This window comes from Mobula hypostoma, chromosome 24, assembly GCF_963921235.1.
Source record: "Mobula hypostoma chromosome 24, sMobHyp1.1, whole genome shotgun sequence".
Classification (NCBI taxonomy): domain Eukaryota; kingdom Metazoa; phylum Chordata; class Chondrichthyes; order Myliobatiformes; family Myliobatidae; genus Mobula; species Mobula hypostoma.
In genome coordinates this window covers 48,583,226-48,604,452 of record NC_086120.1, presented here as the reverse complement: position 1 = coordinate 48,604,452, position 21,227 = coordinate 48,583,226, and the positions used below count along the sequence as shown (strand labels likewise).

The window sequence follows — 21,227 nt, the reverse complement described above, 5'->3', positions numbered from 1 at the left end:
CAGAATTTGGAGAAATCGATGTTCATGCCATCAGGTTGGAAACTACCTAGATGGAATGTAAGTTGTTGCTCTTCCAACCTGAGAGTGGCCTTACTGTGGCAGAAGTGGAGGCAATGGACTGACATATCAGAATGGGAATGAGGATAGGAATTGATATGGTTGGCCACTGGGAAATTCCACTTTTTGAAGGTGGAGCAGAGATCTTAGAAAAAGCAGGCCCCCCAATCAATGTTAGGTCTGATTAGTGTAGAGACCACATCAGGACAACCAGGTACATTAGAACACTGCAGGACTGTACAGGTCCTCCAGGCCTGCAGTGTTGTGCTGACCTTATAACCAACTCCAAGATCAATCTAAGCCTTCCCTCCTACATAGCCCTCTATTTTTCGATCATCCATATGCCTATCTAAGGGTCTCGTAAATATCCCAAATATATCTTCCTCTGCCACCACTCATAGCTGGGCATTTCATGCACCTTCCTCTGTCTGAGTAAAATACTTACACCTGACATCCCTCTTAGACTCCAATCACTTTAAAATTATGCCCCCTTGTATTAGTCATTTTTGCCCTGGGAAAAAGTCTCTGGCTCTCCACTCGATCTATGCCTGTTATCAGCTTGTACACCTCTATCAAGTCACCTCTCATCCTCCTATGCTCCAAAGAGAAAAACCCTAGCTCTCTCAATCTATCCTCATAAGACATGTTCTTGAATCCATGCAGCAGCTTGGTAAATCCACTTTGCACCCTCTTTAAAGCTTCCACATCTTATCTACAATGAGGTGACCAGAACTGAACACAATGTTCCAAGTGTGGTCTTCTCAGTTACTTACCGCTGGTGTTTAGGGTGGCAATGAAAGTCCTCCATCTTTGGTGGCGTTCAGAGCTTCCTTCATCATGCCAATGGCTTCCTTTTGGTTTTCACTACTGTCAGCCATGCAAGTCCTGGTTGGAAACTCAGGAATACTGTCACACTCAGATGTAGAAAGATTCCTCATTGCTGTTGCCCTAACAATTTTGTTTGACCAGTCAGTGTTGTTAGTCCTGAGTAGAACCCCCGAACCCAGAGGACAGGTAGACTACTCTTAGAGTGGTCCCTACCCTTTGATCTGTTTGGCATAGGTGACTCTTCCAAAGCATGAAGCCCTGACTCCAGCCACATCGCTCTCTGAGTCCTTGAGGCACACAAGCCTCCAAACCATGACAAGGTTGTGGTCCTCTTGGAGGGAGTATGGTCTAAGCACATGGCTCTTGAACTCAAAACCCTGACTTATGAAGGCCAACGATGTGCCTTCTTAACAACCCTATCAACTTGCATGGTAACTTTGAGGGAACTATGGATGTGGATCCCAAGGTCCTTCTGTTTCTCCACTGCTAAGAATCCTGCCATTAACCCTGTACTTTGCCTCCCTCTTCGACCTGTCAAAGTGAATCACATCACACTTTGCTGGTTGAACTCCACCTTACATGTATCAGCCTAGCTATGTATCTTCTGAACGTTTCGTTGTAACTTTCTGTCTGTCCGTAGCCTCCTCTATTACCAGGATGAGGCCATCCTCAGGTTGGAGGAGCAACACCTCACGTTTCATTTGAGTAGCCTCCAACCTGATGGTGTGACAACGATTTCTCTAATTCCCGGTAATTTCTCCCACCCCATTCTGGCTTCCCTTCTCCACCTCCCTCTGGTGCCTCTCCTCCTTCCCTTTCTACCATGGTCCACTTTCATCTCTTATAGATCCTTTTGTCTTCTGTCCGTTACCTTTTCCACATATCACCTCTCAGTTTCTCACTTCACTCCCTTGCCACACCCACCCACCTACCTCCCCCCTCACCTGGATTTACCTATTACCTGAAAGGTAGTACTCATTCCCCTCCCTGTATTCTGGCGTATTCCTTTCTCTTCTTTTCCATTCCTGGTCCAAATCATCAACTGTTTATTCCCCTCCATAGATGCTGGCTGACTTGCTGAGTTCCTGCAGCATTTGTGTGTGTTGCTTTGGATTCCCAGCATCTGCAGAATCTCTTGTGTTGATGGTACCGAGCTGCTGCAGGGATAGAAAAGGCTCCCTGTGGAGTTTGGATCAGAAATAGACAAGCGTTGCTGAGGAATCAATACTGGGTCATGAATGAGTCTGTAAAATGTATATTTGAACTGCACCACTATTAAGTAAAATAATACAAAATCTGGAATGTTGCACTTGTGATGCTCAGTAAAAACTGTTCTGGAGGCAGCTTTAAGCCTTTGACAAATGTATCTGTTCTCATCTTCAGGCAGATAGGGCTTATTAGCCATGGTTGGCATCTCATTTAGGAGAAGGAAAGACTTGATTTCAAACCTCCGCTGTCTTACGGCTAAACCCATTCATGGGGAAGGCTTTGGGAGTAAATCCCAAGGAAAATTCGGAAGCTGAAGTGCTTCAGGCCTATGTTGAGTTCAATGCTGACTGGCAACTCCTGCGACAATGCTGGTGCCAAATTGTATGAGTCTCTGCTGTTCCTTTGGATTCATCAGTTGCATGGACAGGAGGAGCCTGCTGTATGGGCAACAGCTTCCTCTCTATATCGTACTGCCCTGGCTAGTCTAATGAATGTGAAGAGCTAGGACGCAAGATCCATTTAAAATCTGATTTTTAGGTTTGATTCAGAGATTTTTGTGTTCGGTGCTGTAAGAAAATCTTGCTTCAGTAAGACATGTGCCAGATAATAGTTTCATTTACATAGGACTTTGACTGATACAGATTTGGAATGATAGACACTGCTTTTCAACAGAATGGAAGTGTTGTGTACATTGGGTTCTTCTCAACAGCTTTGCTCATAGGCTGAAACAGAATATCAGAAAGGAAATACCCGTTCTAGAAATAGAACCATAGAAACCATAGAAACTACAGCACAGAAACAGGCCTTTTGGCACTTCTTGGCTGTGCCGAACCATTTTCTGCCTAGTCCCACTGACCTGCACACGGACCATATCCCTCCATACACCTCCCATCCATGTATCTGTCCAATTTATTCTTAAATGTTAATAAAGAACCCGCATTTACCACCTCATCTGGCAGCTCATTCCATACTCCCACCACTCTCTGTGTGAAGAAGCCCCCACTAATGTTCCCTTTAAACTTTTCCCCCCTCACCCTTAATCCATGTCCTCTGGTTTTTTTCTCCCCTTGCCTCAGTGGAAAAAGCCTGCTTGCATTCACTCTATCTATACCCATCATAATTTTATATACCTCTATCAAATCTCCCCTCATTCTTCTACGCTCCAGGGAATAAAGTCCTAACCTATTCAACCTTTCTCTGTAACTGAGTTTCTCAAGGCATGGCAACATCCTTGTAAACCTTCTTTGCACGCTTTCAACCTTATTTATATCCTTCCTGTAATTTGGTGACCAAAACTGAACACAATACTCCAGATTCGGTCTCACCAATGCCTTATACAACCTCATCATAACATTCCAGCTCTTATACTCAATACTTTGACTAATAAAGGCCAATGTACCAAAAGCTCTCTTTACGACCCTATCTACTTGTGACGCCACTTTTAGGGAATTTTGTATCTGTATTCCCAGATCCCTCTGTTCCACTGCACTCCTCAGTGCCTTACCATTAACCCTGTATGTTCTATCTTGGTTTGTCCTTCCAACATGTAATACCTCACACTTGTCTGTATTAAACTCCATCTGCCATTTTTCAGCCCATTTTTCCAGCTGGTCCAAGTCCCTCTGCAGGCTCTGAAAACCTTCCTCACTGTCTACTACACCTCCAATCTTTGTATCATCAGCAAATTTGCTGATCCAATTTACCACATTATCATCCGGATCATTGATATAGATGACAAATAACAATGGACCCAGCACTGATCCCTGTGGCACACCACTAGTCACAGGCCTCCACTCAGAGAAGCAATTCTCTACCACCACTCTTTGGCTTCTTCCAATAATTGCATCTTTTCTAGTTTAAAATAAACACTGGCCTCAATGTTGGTGTACAGGACAACAAATGTCTTTTCCTGGTGGAACGCAGCAGGCCAGGCAGCATCAATAGGAAGAAGTACAGTCGACATTTTGGGCCGAGACCATTCGTCAGGACTAACTGAAAGAAGAAATAGTAAGATATTTGAGAGGGGGAGGGGAAGATCTGAAATGATAAGAAAAGTCAGGAGGGGGAGGGAAGAAGCTAAGAGCTGGAAAGTTGATTGGCAAAAGGGATACAGAGTTGGAGAAGGGAGAGGATCATGGGACAGGAGGCCTCGGGAGAAAGAAAGGGGGAGGGGAGCCCAGAGGAAGATGGAGAGCAGGCAAGGAGTTATTGTGAGAGGGACAGAGAGAGAGAAAAAAGGGGGGAAATAAAAATAAATAAGGGGGGCATTAACAGACGTTAGAGAAATCAATGTTCATGCCATCAGGTTGGAGGCTACCCCGACGGAATATAAGGTGTTGTTCCTCCAACCTGAATGTGGCTTCATTTTGACAGTAGAGGAGGCCATGGATTGACATATCAGAATAGGAATGGGATGTGGAATTAAAATGTGTGGCCACTGGGAGATCCTGCTTTCTCTGGCGGACAGAGCGTAGGTGTTCAGCGAAACGGTCCCCCAATCTGCGTCAGGTCTCACCAATATATAGAAGGCCACACCGGGAGCACTGGACGCGATACATCACACCAGCTGACTCACAGGTGAAGTGTCGCCTCACCTGGAAGGACTGTCTGGGGCCCTGATTGGTGGTGAGGCAGGAAGTGTAAGGGCAGGTGTAGCCCTGAATTAACTTCCTTTAATGCCCCTCCTCCCCTTCTTACCCCATCCCTTATTTATTTTTATTCCCCTCTTTTTTTCTTCTCTCTCTGTTCCTCTCACAATCACTCCTTGCCTGCTCTCCATCTTCCTCTGGGCTCCCCTCCCCCTTTCTTTCTCCCTAGGCCTCCCGTCCCATGATCCTCTGCCTTCTCCAACTCTGTATCCCTTTTGCCAATCACCTGTCCAGCTCTTGGCTCCATTCCTTCCCCTCCTGTCTTCTCCTATCATTTCAGATCTCCCCCTGCCCCTCCCACAATTTCTTACTAGCTCTTCTTTCAGTTAGTCCTGAAGAAGGGTCTCAGCCGAAACGTCGACTGTACCTCTTCCTAGAGATGCTGCCTGGCCTGCTGCGTTCACCAGCATTTTGCGTGTGTTGCTTGAATTTCCAGCATCTGCAGATTTTCTCGTGTTTGTGTTTTCAAATGTCTTTTCCTGTTAGCTTGACTTGTCCCTGCATGTTTAAGTCTTTACAAGCACTGTGCAAGTTACTAAGTATGCAGACTGTTGATGCAGAATAAATAGGAGCCTCCACTGTGAAGTTGGTTCGAGGTAATCAGATTCAGGTTTAATATCACTGGCATATATTGTGAAATTTGTTGTTAGGTGGCAGCAATACATTACAATGCATATTAATTAAAAATCTATATATTGCGATAAGTATATATGAATAAGAAATTAAATAAGTAATGCAAAAAGAGAGAGGAAGAAAATACTGAGTAGTGTTCATGGGTTCATTGTCCATTCATAAATCTGATGGCAGAGGACAAGAAGCTGTTCCTGAAACATTAACAGTGTGTCTTCAGGCTTCTGTGCCTTCTCCATCATGGTAGCGGTGAGAAGAGGGCATGCCCTGGCTGAAGGGGGTCCTTAATGATGGATGCTGCCTTTTTGAAGGTGCCCTGTGCTGGGGAGGTAAGTGCCTATGCTGGAGCTGAGGCCTTTCTTCAGGACTGGAGAGGAAGAGGGTAGATTCCAGAATGAAAAGGGAGGAGGAGGAGGAGGAATGTGATGGGTGAAGCCAGGCAGGTAGGAATGTAAACGGCTGGCGATGTAGGAATCTGATAGGAGAGGAGAGTGGAGCATGGGCGTAAGGGAAGGAGGAGGGGCATCAGCGGAGGTGATAAGCCGGTGAGAAGAGGCAGAGTGAAGACGAAGAGAGGAGGGGAGAAAAAAGTTTTTCACTGGAAGGAGAAATCGATGTTCATGCCATCAGGTGGGAGGCTACACAGACGGAATATAAGCTGTTGCTCCTCTGCCCTGTGGTTGCCCTCAACGTGGCACAAGAGGAGGCCATGGACTGACGTGTCGGAATGGGAATTGAAACGATTGGCCACCGGAAAGTTCTGCTTTTGGCGGATGGAGTGGAGGTGCTCGTCGAAGCGGTCCCCCAACTTGCAATAAAATTGTCATATTTCTAAAATCTCCACTGACAATTGAAAGAGTAACCATGTTTGTTGTGGTTAACTTTCAGTGGCGGAGAGATTGGTTGGCAAAGAAATCAAATTTGCCCTATGTTTAAAAGCGTAGTAATGAAATGAGTATAAACTGAACTAGGTCTGTACTAGGTCTCGCTTTCTCGGCCAGGTTCATCTGGCATCTCCTGTGCAGATAATAGGAACCTCATACTATTGAACTTGTTTTAGTGGTAAGACAGAAGACAAGGTGCTGTTTCTGCAATGTTAATATTGGAGCACTGAGACATAGCCAGCAACTCCAGGATGTTGGCGACCCAGTGTCAGACCCTTGCCCAGAGTTGCATTACATGAATACCGAGACACCATGAGTTCCAGCTATCTTGGCAGCAGTGTTGTAACCATTGATTTGTGCCTGGACAAAATTTGGATACCTTTTCACTCGGCAAGGGAATTTACTTTTCCTTTTGAGAGAAGCTGCAAATGTACAATTTATGTTCAATTAAAAAATATTTATCTCCCCATTCCCATTCTGACATGTCAGTCCATGGCCTCCTCTTCTGCCACTCTCAGGGTAGAGGAGCAACACCTCATATTCTGTCTAGGTAGTCTCCAACCTGATGGCATGAATATTAATTTCTCCAAATTCTGGTATTTTCCCCCCTCCCCTTCCCTTTTCTTCAGTTCCCCATTCTGGCCTCTTACCTCTTCTCCTCACTTGCCCATCACCTCCCACTGGTGCACCTTCTTCCTTTTCTCCCTTGGTCCACTGTCCTCCTTTTCCACCTATCACTTCCCAACTTCTTACTTCATCCCCTCCCCCATCCACCTGGTTTCACCTATCACCTTTTGACTTGTCTTCCTTCCCCTCCCCCCACCTTCTTTTCTGGCATCTTCCCCAGTCCTTTCCATTCCTGATGAAGGGTCTCAGCCCAAAACGTCGACTTTTATTCATTTCCACAGATGTTGCCTGACCTGCTGGAGTCCTACTGTGTGTGTCACTCTAGATTTCCAGCATCTGCAGAATCACTTGTGTTTATCTCCAGAGGATATGCACTGAAATAGGTCTTGACCAGAACTTTTGATATTGGACAGTACAGTAGCATAGCGGCTAGCATACTGCTATTTCAGTGCGAGCGACACCGGTTCATTTCTCACCACCACCTGTAAGGAGTCTGTACATTCACTCCGTGACCATGTGGGTTTCCTCCCACATCCCAAAGACATACAGGTGAGGGTTAGTGAGGTATGAACGTGCTGTGTTGGTGCCAGAAGCATGGCGCCACTTGCGGGCTGTCCTCAGCACAGTCTTCGCTGATTTGATTTGATGAAAATAACGTATTTCACTGGATGCTTAGATGTACATGTGACAAGCAAAGCTAATCTTTAATCTTTATGATATTCAGCCTGACACTTTGTTTTGCCGAGAGGTCTTGTGTCATATACTGGTGTTCAGTTATGATATTTGACTGTGACAACATGCATTGCCTGGAGGTCCACTTGTGGAACACACTGCAATAGCAACATGTCAAATTGACCTCTGCTACCCCGTTGGTGCTCTTTCATGGTTCAATCTGATCAATACTTTCATGTTCTTTCACCTCATCTCATTCTCTTGTACATACCCTTCATTGATATTGTAAACCAATCTTCATTCGGTTTACTCTGGGATTACAAAGCTGACAAGAAATTCAGATTGCTGAAAAGGAAATTAATTTTACATAGATTTGGGGACAGATTTGTTGAGGGTCTTTTGCTCCTTCTGCCAATAATGTTGAAATTTCCTGGTTTCTCTTGTCCTCACCTATCATCCCATCATTCTCCACAACTTCTGCTATCTTCAACTGGACCCTACCACCAACTGCATCTTTACCTCATGCGAACCCCCCCCCCCACTACCACCACTCTGCTTTCCACAGGGATCGCTCCTTCCGTGAATCCCTTGTCCATTCGTCCCTCCCAACTAATCTCCCTCCCGGCGCTTATTCCTGCCCGTGGAGAAGGAAGCTACACCTGCCCATTCACCTCCTCCCTCACCTCCGTTCAGGACTCCAAACAGTCCTTCCAGGTAAGGCAACACTTCACCTGTGAAACTGTTGAAGTTGTCTATTGTGTCCAGTGCTCCAGATGCAGCCTGCTCTATATTGGTGAGACCTGACCTAGACTGGGGGATTGCTTTGTCAAGCACCTTTGCTCCATCTGCAAACAGCAGGACTATCTATTCATTTCCATGGATGCTGCTTGACTTGGCTGAGCCCCTCCAGCATTTTGTGTGTGTTGCTCTGGATCTCCAACATCTGCAGAATCTCTTGTGTTAAGGAGATAACACAAGAGGCTTTTCTACAGCTTTCCTTGGCTTTTCTACAGTAAATGGCAGGGGCAGCTGCTGGCTTTTCATGAGGTACTGAATGTACTAGATCAGGTTACTGATTCAGAAGATGGTAGTCTTGTTACAGCTACATTAATATGTCTAGGCAGAAGTAACACTTCAGATCCTGGATACACTGAGCTGTGGGATAATGTGAACTGATTTGGCTTTAAAAGCAGTTCATCTTGATAGAAAATGAAGTACAACGGCTTCCGGTTAATTGGGCCGTTGGTTAATCAGGGCAGCAGTTATTTGGAATAACTCTTGAAGAACAAAAACAAATCGAGAAACTAGCCAGCATTCCCTTTGTTTACTTGGGATACTGTGCCACTTAATTGGGCCAGAAGACTGTTGCCGAACATTTTCTAACTAGCGTCAGTCACATGCATGTCATGTACCCGTTAGACACTGCATCATGCATCGGGTGAACAGTTTTTAAATAACGTCCATTGCGTGTGTTTGTGTTCAAAAAGCAGTGATTTTTGTCGCTGATAGTTGGCGGGAAGTAAACAGCACGACAGTTCAGAACTGTTTTGCTTACCGCAGTTTCAGGCATTTAGAAATGCCAAAAAAAGTCCGGGAGTGAAAACTAAACAAATTCACTACTTCAACAAGTTAGCAACATCACAGAATTTGCAGGTATCACCAATCATCCTGTATGTTACTGTGGTAAACCATATTTATATGTTGTAGCTGGGTTACCTGTCTGCCTGGACATGCCCCTCTGCTGACTGCTGCTGTGGCTCCTCCCACAGACCCCTGAATAAAGGCGTTTGGGTCATGGCTCCTCCTGTCAGTCCAGGGGCAGACACTCCGCATGCTGGAGGTCACATTTTACTGCTAATAAAAGCCTTTCAGTATTTACTCTACTTCCAGTCTTTTGGAGTTATTGATGGTGCATCAGTTACCTCTGACCCGGACACACAGCGCTCACCTGTTACTCCAGGTGGCTGTTTGCATGTGACAGTGGCCACACCCCAGTACACTGCTTTGACAGGCAGGCTAAACCAGGTGAGGGTAGCTGGCGGGTCTCTTACCCCAATGAGATAAGGACTTAGCTGTCTTAGCACGTGAAATCAGGTTTAGTGGACTGGACAGATGACATCGACAGCGAGGCCGTTCTGCAATGCCTCATGGAGAGCGAAGGACATGACAAGGCATGGAAGAAATCATGGCCACCAGCTGTAGCCAGGGAAAACCCCAGTTGTGATAGCTGCTCGTACCTTTAGACCCGGATTTCCGAGGTCAACAGAATGGGGCTGCCCCAGTGCAGCAGCTTTTCCACTTTAAAAACTCTCCTGTACAGGTTTACCTGTCATCGCCAGACACAACGGACAACCACCGGTAGTACTGGTAGTGTTCTAATTTGTTCTGTATTTCACTTAATACCTTAATTGTTACTCAGTTAAATGGTGATATCTCTTTTATATCTTCTTCAATATTTCTATGGCACTTCAGCTAATTGGGACAACCGCTTAATTGGGTCAAAATGTGCCAGTCTAGAATTCTCCCAATTAACCGGAACCCACTGTATATGCACTGATGATGTCCTAATTTCAGTTACCTTGGTAAGATTTGAAAGACTGAATGAAATACATGGACTATTGTCGAACTTTCTCAAAGTCAAAGTGAATTTATTATCAAAGTATGTACGTGTCATCATATACTATCTTGAGATTCATCTTGTTGTAATGGCCAACCAGTAAAAGCACTGCTGCACTCTCCCGCCCAGATGTCAGTCTGAATAAATTCAAGCAAGTATTGATCCTTAAGCCAACTCTATTTGGACCAACTTCAAAGTTCAAAGTAAATTTATATGTCACCAGACCTGATGGGCCAAATGGCCCAATTGTGCCCCTATGTCTTATGGTCTTATGTAGGCTATCCCGCGCCGTAAAATAGCTAAATAAATAAATAAATAAATAGCAGGCGAAGTAGAAAGGAACCAGAAAGCCCTGGGCTTCCTGATGAAGGGTCTCAGCCCAAAGTGTGGACTGCTGCCTGACCTGTTGAGTTCCTCCAGTATTTTGTGCATGTTGCTCTTATTTTTCATAAAAGGATATCCATTTAAAACAGAGATGAAGAGGAATTTCTTTAGCCAGAGAGTGGTGAATTTATGAAATTCATTGCCACTGGCGGCTGTGGAGGCCAAGTCATTGGGTATATTTAAAGCAAATGTTGATAGGTTCTTGAATAGTCAGGGCATCAAAGGTTACAGGGAGAAGACAGGAGGATAGGGTTGAGAGGGATAATAAATCAGCCAGGATGGAATGGCAACTCAATGGTTTGAATGGCCTAATTCTGCTCCTGTGTCTTACGGTCTTGAAGTATCCGTTAAACAAATGAGACAACTTACTAAGGGGAAGTAGTAAAGCATTTTCGTTAGTATGTGTCCTCAGCAGAACAAAGTAAATTGGATCATTTCAGTTTTCACTTAAGTGTGTATAAATCAGACCTTGTCTTATAGTCAGATGACCTGAATGGTTTAAACTATGCTGAGGGAGAGAAAAATTCCCATGTCGCTGCCTCAGTGAAACCACAAGCCAGTTCCCTGTTCTTGACCTGAGACGTCTAGGTCAGAAGGCAGGGTTCAGGCACTCCAGCCTGACTTCTGGAGGAGGTGATCCTGCAATTACTCCAAAGACAAATGGGTTTTATTTTCCAGTTTCCTGTTGAGGCCGCAACTGATCAAGTTCAACAGACTGTCAGAGTGCCACTGTTCCTTGTTCAGTGTGGTTAGAAAGTGGTGCCTTTTTATTGTCACTCTAGTTTATTAATGGGTTGACTTAAGTAGAAAAGTTAAAAGGCCACCCAAATATTACTTGGCAGTAAGTCCAGCCAAGCTCATTCAAAGCACAAGACAGGCTTTCTCTGCTTGGGCGTTTGGGGACTTAAATGTTTCTCTCATTGGTGGCACAGTAGCATAGTGGTTAGCACAACGGTTTACAGTACAGGCAACACGGGTTCATTTCCCGCTGCTGCCTTTATGGAGTATGTACGTTTTCCCTGTGACGCATGGGTATCCTCTGGGTGCTCCAGTTTCCTCCCACAGTCCAAAGACGTACTGGTTAGTAGGTTAATTGTCTTGTGATTAGGCGAGGGTTAAATCAGGGGTTTAATGGCAGCACGGCTCAAGGGGCCGGAAGGGCCTGTTCCACGCTTTATCCCAATAAATGAATAAATAAAACATATTTAAAACTCACAGAAACAGATTCCTTGTTCCTTCATGCCCAGGCGATCTCCCCTAATCCTCGCCACCAGCCCTTTGTCCATGACCTTCAATGCCTTGATGACTCAAGTGCTCTTCCAGATTTTTTTGTAGTTTTAAAGATTTTAAAAGATAACATTTATTTGTCACATGTTCATCAAAACATACAGTGAAATGCATTGATTTCGAGAGGACTAGAGAATACGAGCAAGGAGATAATGCTGAGGCATTATAACGCATTGGTCAGATCACTCTTGGAGTATTGTGAGCAGTTTTGGGCCGCTTATCTAAGAAAAGATGTGCTGGCATTGGAGAGGGTCCAGAGGAGCTTCACAAGAATGATTTCAGGAATTAAAGGGTTAATATATGAGGTTTGATGGCACTGTGCTTGTACTTGTTGGAGTTTAGGAAAAAAAAGGACGGTGGGGGTGGGTAATCTCATTGAAACCTATTGAGTATTGAAAGGCCTGGATAGAATGGATGTGGAGAGGATGTTTCCTATAGTGGGGGGAGTCTAGGAGCAGAGGGCACAGCCTCAGAATAGAGCTATTTAATGTATTTTTGAATAGATAAACCTAAAAGAAAAATCTCAGACTTTGTAAAACTTGCTGCAATCCTCCCACCCCTACATTTCTTCTTGTTTTATCTTCCCTGGAATTGATGTTCGTGGTTCTAGGTGACGTGATTTCTCATTCAGTGTTTTAATAATGTGCTTTCTGTGAGTTCTGATGAAGGGTCTCAGCCTAAAATGTTGACTGCTTGTTACCCTCCTGTAGATGCTGCCTGACCTGCTGAATTCTTCGAGCATTCAGTGTGTGTTACTGTGAGTCTATAAGACCATAAGACATAGAAGCAGAATTAGGCATTCAGCCCATCAAGTCTTCTTTACAATTCCATCATGGCGGATTTTATTATCCCTCTCAAACCCATTCGCCTGCATTCTCGATGTAACCTTTGATACCCTTACTAATTAAGAACCTATCAACCTCCGCTCTAAATATACTGAATGGCTTCGCATCCTCAGTGGTCTGTGCTAATGAATTCCACAGTTTCACCAACTTCTGGCTAAAGAAATTCCTCTCTTCTCTGTTCTAATTCTGAGGCTGTGGCCTCTGTCCGAGACTCCCCCACTACAGGAAACATCCACTCCACGTCAATTCTGTCTAGGTCTAGGCCTAGATTTATAGCATCGGTAGAAACTCTTGTGCTGTGATATGCTTTCCATTTCTGGCATAACTGATGAGGTTTAATACAGTGACACCTGTCACATTAGTCCTCTGCTCCGGAGCCGCAGAAGGGGCTTCCCTTTAGTCTTCCATAACAACCACAGGCTCTTTCAGTGATCATGTGCTGCTTAGGAGAATTGTCTACACTTGATTTAATAAATAATACCATCTTTGATTTTGCACTTCTTTTGTGGTTACTTTAGTAATAATACTGCATTTTAAACATTTTGTTTCCTTTCTATTCTACCTTGACTTTAGCATACAGCCCCTTCATCAGTAAAATGGTTGAACTAGATCTTGCTCAACATCCAATCCACTTTCCCCTTTCAAGATCAATTTTTGATTCTGCAACTTGTCTCTCTGTGAGGGCCAATCATTCTAACCTATCATTCAACAGTCTCTAAAACTGTCTTTGCCTTGGGCCACAAGATAATAAAATTTATAACGCTCTGACTAAACAAACTCACAGGACAATTGTAAAATACCACACAGATTAATCCAGTAAGTGGCCTGATTGAGGAAGAAACAGTCTTGGATCAGCTGCTTTGTGATCCTCAATACTCCTGGTCAAACCTCACCTTTAGTGTTTGCTCTTGATTCAGCCTTGCAAGCATTTAATGGTCTCGGCCTGAAACGTCGACTGTACCTCTTCCTAGAGATGCTGCCCGGCCTGCTGCGTTCACCAGCAACTTTGATGTGTGTTGCTAATGTTTTAGTATTGTTTTTATTGATACAGGGATACAGTATCAGCAGAATAGACCTATCCAGCCCTTTGAGCTACAGTGCTAGCAACCTAGCCTAATCATGGCACGATTTACCATAATCAATTAATGTACTAACCGGGCTGCCTTTGCACTGTGGGATGAAACCAGAGCACCTGGAGGAAATCCAGGCATTCCATGGGGAGGACATAAAAACTCCTTACGGAGAATACCAGAATTGAACTCCAAACCCTGGAACACCCTGAGTAGTAATAGTGTTGCACAAACCATTACACTGCCATGGCACCCCACATAGCATGCCCATAACTCACTAACCCTAATTGTACTCCTTTGGAATGTGGGAAGAAACTGGAGTATCCGAAGGAAACCAACATGGGAGAACGTAGAATCTCTTTACAGACAGCAGCCCATCACCTCCCTCTTTTGCTCCTCCCCCTTCCCTTTCTTCCATGGTCTTCTGTCCTTACCTATCAGATTCCCCTTCTCCATCCCTTTATCCCTTCACTAGTTGACTTCCCAGCTCTTTTCTTCACCCCTCCCTTCCTCTCCGTTTCACCTGTCACCTGCTACCATGTACTTCTTCCTACCCTCCCCCCACCTTCTTACTCTGACTTTTCATTTTCCCTTCCAGGACTGATGAAGGGTCTCGGTCGTAAACATTGTCTGTTTGCTCTTTTCTATAGACGCTGCCTGGCCTGCTGAATTCCTCCAGCACTTCGTGTGTATTACTTTGATTTCCAGCATCTGCAGATTTTCTCTCCTTTGTGCTTCTGCAGACTTCGGCTGTCTCGCTTGCTTCTGTCTCTCCAGGTAATCCCAGACGACCTCAATGATATTGAGATCAGGGCTCTGTGGAGGCCATGCCATTTGAAACTATATAAAGAATCTAGGGTGCCTAACACTTTTGCACCATATATATGGGTGGTGTGTATGTGTATTTTTCCCTCAATCTCGGGTCGTCTACCAGAGGCCTGGGAGTGTGAGAGCTCAGCGCCGTGCCCTTGCTGTTCCTAGTAATGCCTTCTTCTGGACCAACATCTCAGATGTTGTTCCCGGGATTTATTGAGCCACTCTCCCAGTCCAGGTGTCACAGCTCCAAGTGCTCCTATCACCACCGGGATTACTCTGGCTTTAAGCTTCCACATTCTTTCTGTCTGCTCTTTCAAACCCTGGTATTTGTCCAGCTTCTCATATTCTTTCTTCCTGATGCTAGTGCCATTTATATATTTTTTTGTTATTATGTAATGCGATGTACTGCTGCTGCAAAAGGACAAATTTCACGATACATGCCGGTGGTTCAGATTCTGATTAATCTCTGTTTTCACATGAATACTGGTTCTCTGCAGCTCTGTGGCTGTGATGCTGCTGTCAGTAATATTTTCATTTACTTGTGTAGATGGCAATAAACTCACCATCCGTTCAACCCTTCAGCAGTTCTTTCTAAAGCTTTGTTCATGGTTAATTGGAAGACAAAATACAATATAAACACAAGAATTCTGCAGATGCTGGAAATCCAGAGCTACACACAAACAAAATGCTGGAGGAACTCAGCAGGTCAGACAGCATCCATGGTCAGTGTTTCGGGCCAAGACTCTCATAAGGACTGGGGAAAATGTCAGCATAAGAATGTGGGGGGAGGGGCAGGAGGACAAGTTAGAAGGTGATAGGTGAAGCCGGATGGGTGGGGGAGGGGAGACGAAGCAAGAAGCTGGGAGGTACAATATATTGTATGAGTTTCCACAGTTGAAACTTTAGACCGGCTTTGAAAAACTCTTGACTTTTCTCTGTCACTGAAGATATAGTATGATGGTACTTTGCAAAGTATATAAAAATTTTCCTAACAGTGTGACGGTAGCTTTCTTTTTGAGCTGTCAAGTGGCATTATCTCATTAGAACGATCTGAAACTGCTCACTATTGATCTGACCAATTACTTCACCAGGATGCAACGATACATGACGTGGTAATAGCTCAGAAGATGTTGCCTGTCTGCTCTTCATTGCTGAGGCCTTGTCATTAATCTTTTTGTACTGGTGTCCCAATCAGTGCTGAGAACATCCGATCCGAAACCACCTACTTGGCTGCATGCAGAGGTATAGGCATGCACGCGCACACATGCAGAAGTACTCAGGCGCTTGTGCAGACGTACACAGATACACTCAGGCACATGTGCACGTAAGCCTGGTTCTTTCCAGGAGACATTATTATGCTTAGAGGCAAGAACTCTGGCCAACAAGGGCACACTCAGAATAGAGAGGCGTCCATTTTGGATAGAGATGAGGATGAATTTCTTTAGCCAGAGGGCGGTGAATCTGGAATTCATTGCCACAGGTGGCTGTGGAGGTCAAGTCACTGGAGAGCTGCCATGGATGCTGCCTGACTAGCTGAGTTCCTCCAGCAGTTGGTATGTGTGTCGCTCAAGAATTCTTCCAACGGTGCAGGGTTCCCTAAAGTTTAATTTGAAGGTTGAATCAGCAGAAATGAAAGCAAATGCAATGTTAGCATTCATTTTGAGAGCACTAGCATATAAAAGCACAGACATAATGCTGAGGATGTGCGAGGCAGTGCTCAGCATGCCTTTGGAGTATTGTGAGCAGTGGTAGGCCCATATCTAAGGAAGGATGTGCTGGCTTTGGATGTTCGCAAGAATCATCCCGGAAATGAAAGTGTTAATATGTGAGAAGTGTCGAATGAGTCTATGTCTGTACTCTTTGGTTCAATGGTTCAACTTAATATCAGAGTATGTTTACAGTATAAAACCTGAAATTCTTACTCTTCACAGACATTCACGAAACAGAAGAAATACCCCAAAGAATGAATGACAGAAAAACATTCGGCCCCCAGAGCCCCCCTCCCATTCCCAAGCAACAGCAAAGGCATCAACTTTATCTCACTGGGGTTTAGAAAAATGGCATGGGCTGTGGGGAGGATCTCATTCAAACATATTGTCTATTGAAAGATCCAGATAGGGTGCAGGTAGAAAGTATGTTTCCAATAGTGTGAGAGTATATGAGCAAAGGGCACAGCCTCAGAATAAAAGGATGGCCATTTAGAGCAGAGATAAGAAGTTTCTTTAGCTAGAACATAGTGAATCTCTGGAATTAATTACCACAGACTGTTGTGGAGGCCAAATAATTGGGCATAAATAAAGTGGAGGTTGATAGGCTCTTGATTAGTCTGGGTGTCAAAGGTTACAGGGAGAAGGCAGTAAAATGGGGTTGAGAGAGATAATAAATCAGCCATGGAGCAGACTCAATGGGCTGAATGGCCTAATTCTGCTCCTTATGTTATAGTCTTCTGTCAACAGTCTGTTTTTCGCTCCATATACTCCAGCATGTGCAGTATAATCCAGGCAACTCAGCCTCCTGGCTCACTCCTATCTTGATATTAATTCCTTTGTCTATGAGAAGGGCTATATACACCACCGGTACCAGCAGACCCATTTAATACTTACAGTTACAGATAAATTTCAACACTGAAACAGAAGCAAACACTCAGCAGGTCAGACAGTATCTGTGGGGAGAGAAACCTCATTAATGTTTCAGACTTAAAACCTTTCATGAGAATTCTTACCTCTCTTTCCCAGGGTATTTGACTTGAAATGTTAAATTCTCTCTCCACAGACGCTGCCTCACCTGCTCAGTATTTCCTGCAATTTTCTATTTTCATTACAGATTTCTAGCATCTGTATTTTTTTTCTGAATTTTATGAACCGTAACACATTTTCAACATGTTTTTCATCAAAGACAGTTACTTCTCCTTGCCAAAATATGTGTTGCATTCTTTCCTACATAAATTATAACCCTAAACTTATTCTTGTGTCTTTCCTGAGCCACACGTGCAATTCCTTAAAATTCTGTAGCTGCTATTAGCTTCTTGCCATTTGCTGCACAGTGATGTCTAATTGTTTCTTATTCCCCACAATGCCTCCTACTCACTCATTTTGTTCCTAATACTCCTTGTGTTTTTATATATCTGCCACTTCAAGTGTCTTCTTACAATTATTTCTAATGATTTATCCCAAATATTTAAGCTGGCTGCAATTCTCCCCTTCGTCTTTCATGTCAGCTATTGTGTGGACTTTGCATACCACAGCGCGATTTGAGTTTAAGTTGTCAATCCAATCTCTCCACTCAAGTATACAGTATCTCCTATGTATTTTTTCAAAGAGCTTTGCCCTGTTAAAGCCTTGCTCAGCTGAGCGGATGGTTAATACCTTTGGAATTCTAATAATTTTTATGACAGAGCTGGTCGACATTCATGCCACCTGCAACTGCTGTTCTGTGACTGCTTGCGGAGAGATATACATCCCGGGCTTCTTAAAGTTAAAGCGCTTGTTGAAATCCTGATGATTGGCATCGATCTTCCAACTTAAAATCATATTTCCCCCTTCGCAAAAACCCCTTCACAAAACCCCTTTCACGGGGGGGAAGTTGAAGGCCCAATATCTGCAAATCCACAAGTCCGCTGGAGGCTGGAGGCTGGAGGCTGAAGATGGCTGGTGCTGGAGTTAGAAGACTGTGTGTGTGGGTGGGCGGGTGATCGGGAGGAATGGTGTTGTTTTGTTGCTTATTGTGTTCTGTGTTGTCCTGCTGAGCATGGAGGCTGTGCTACATACCCCCAGCACACAGTGGTTGTTAACGCAAACGATGCATTTCACTGCCTGCTTCCATGTACAGGTCATTAAATCTGAAAATCTGAAACAGTTCAGGCAGAAGGTCCTGTTTTTGCTTCACTGGAATGAATACTAGACTACAAATGGTTATGAACCCGTTGCCATAAGTGCATTAATATAAAACTTTTAAACTGGATTTTCATCATTTTGATGTAGAGCTGTGCCCATGTGAGCAAGCATCTTAAATCCAGCCCTAAACGGTCACTGGCATTCCCGCTGGTCTCAACAAGGAGTTGTTACCTTCTCCCCGTCACGGTGTGGCTTTCCTCTGGGTGCTGCAGTTTGCTCCCACATTCCAAACATATACAGGTTAGTAAACAACAGGAATTCTGCAGATGCTGGAAATTCAAGCAACACACATCAAAGTTGCTGGTGAACGCAGCAGGCCAGGCAGCATCTATAGGAAGAGGCGCAGTCGACGTTTCAGGCCGAGACCCTTCGTCAGGACTAACTGAAGGAAGAGTGAGTAAGGGATTTGAAAGCTGGAGGGGGAGGGGGAGATGCAAAATGATAGGAGAAGACAGGAGGGGGAGGGATGGAGCCGAGAGCTGGACAGGTGATAGGCAAAAGGGGATACGAGAGGATCATGGGACAGGAGGTCCGGGAAGAAAGACGGGGGGGGGGTGACCCAGAGGATGGGCAAGAGGTATATTCAGAGGGACAGAGGAAGAAAAAGGAGAGTGAGAGAAAGAATGTGTGTATAAAAATAAGTAACAGATGGGGTACGAGGGGGAGGTGGGACATTAGCGGAAGTTAGAGAAGTCGATGTTCATGCCATCAGGTTGGAGGCTACCCAGATGGAATATAAGGTGTTGTTCCTCCAACCTGAGTGTGGCTTCATCTTTACAGTAGAGGAGGCCGTGGATAGACATGTCAGAATGGGAATGGGATGTGGAATTAAAATGTGTGGCCACTGGGAGATCCTGCTTTCTCTGGCGGACAGAGCGTAGATGTTCAGCAAAGCGGTCTCCCAGTCTGCGTCGGGTCTCACCAATATATAAAAGGCCACATCGGGAGCACCGGACGCAGTATATCACCCCAGTCGACTCACAGGCGAAGTGATGCCTCACCTGGAAGGACTGTTTGGGGCCCTGAATGGTGGTAAGGGAGGAAGTGTAAGGGCATGTGTAGCACTTGTTCCGCTTACACGGATAAGTGCCAGGAGGGAGATCAGTGGGCATGTCGTGTTGGTGCTGGAGGTATGGTAATACTAGTAGGCTGCTCCAGCACAATCCTGTGACAATGTTAGTCGTTGACGCAAATGATGCATTTCACTGTACAGCAGCGTGCAAAAGTCTGAGGCAGCTACAGTATATATAGCGAGGGTGCCGAAGACGTTTGCACAGTACCGTATGTTTCCATATACTTGTGTTGAGACTGCTCCTTTTCACTTTGTATGTCAATGATTTGGATGACAGAATTGATGTTTTTATGGCCAGTTTCGAAGATGATATGAAGATAGGTGGAGGGGCAGGTAGTGTTAAGGAAGCAGAGAGACTTCAAAAGGATTTAGACAGGTTTTGGGAATAGGCAAAGAAGTGGCAGATAGAATATAGTGTAGGGAAGTGTATAATCATGTACTTTATAGAAGAAATAAAGATGTAGACTGTTTTCTAAATGGGGAGAAAATTTTAAAAATCAAAGGTGCAAAGGGACTTGGGGGTCCTTCTGGTCTAGGACCAGAGGGCACAGCCTCAGAATAGAAGGACATCCATTTAGAACAAATATGCGGAAGAAATTCATTAGCCAGAGGGTAGTGAATCTGTGTAATAAATTACCATGAACAGCTATGGAGGACAGATCATTCAGGATATTGTTTTTGGACATACAGCTCAGAATAGGCCCTTCCAGCCCTTTGAGCGCACTGCCCAGCAACCCCCAGTTTAACCCCAGCCTAATCACGGGACAATATACAATGACCAGTTAAACCACCAACTGGTATGTTTTGGAGACTGTGGGAGAAAACAGGAGCACCGGAGGAAACCCATATGGTCATGGGGAGAATGTACAAACTCCATAAGGTTAATAGGTTCTTGATTTGTAGGGGCGTCAAAGCCTTTGGGGAGAAGGCAGGAGAATAGAAACATAGAAACATAGAAAATAGGTGCAGGAGTAGGCCATTCGGCCCTTCGAGCCTGCACCGCCATTTATTATGATCATGGCTGATCATCCAACTCAGAATCCTGCCCCAGCCTTCCCTCCATACCCCCCGATCCCCGTAGCCGCAAGGGCCATATCTAACTTCCTCTTAAATATAGCCAATGAACTGGCCTCAACTGTTCCCTTTGGCATGGAATTCCACAGATTCAGCACTCTCTGTGTGAAGAAGTTTTTCCTAATCTCGGTCCTAAAAGGCTTCCCCTTTATCCTCAATCTGTGACCCCTCGTTCTGGACTTCCCCAACATCGGGAACAATCTTCCTGTATCTAGCCTGTCCAATCTCTTTAGGATTTTATACGTTTCAATCAGATCCCCCCTCAATCTTCTAAATTCCAACGAGTACAAGCCCAGTTCATCCAGTCTTTCTTCATATGAAAGTTCTGCCATCCCAGGAATTAATCTGGTGAACCTTCTTTGTACTCCCTCTATGGCAAGGATGTCTTTCCTCAGATTAGGGGACCAAAACTGCACACAATACTCCAGGTGTGGTCTCACCAAGGCCTTGTACAACTGCAGTAGTACCACCCTGCTCCTGTACTCGAATCCTCTCGCTATAAATGCCAGCATACCATTCGCCTTTTTCACCGCCTGCTGTACCTGCATGCCCACTTTCAATGACTGGTGTATAATGACACCCAGGTTTCGTTGCACCTCCCCTTTTCCTAATCG

The 21,227-nt window shown here is 44.7% G+C and overlaps 1 protein-coding gene across 5 annotated transcripts in view; it reads left to right on the top strand.

The window, feature by feature from the left end:
• The window catches only part of LOC134337222 (nuclear factor 1), a 501,291-nt gene that overhangs the window by 82,126 nt on the left and 397,938 nt on the right, over nt 1-21,227 (top strand). The gene's annotated exons all lie outside the window — the stretch shown is intronic.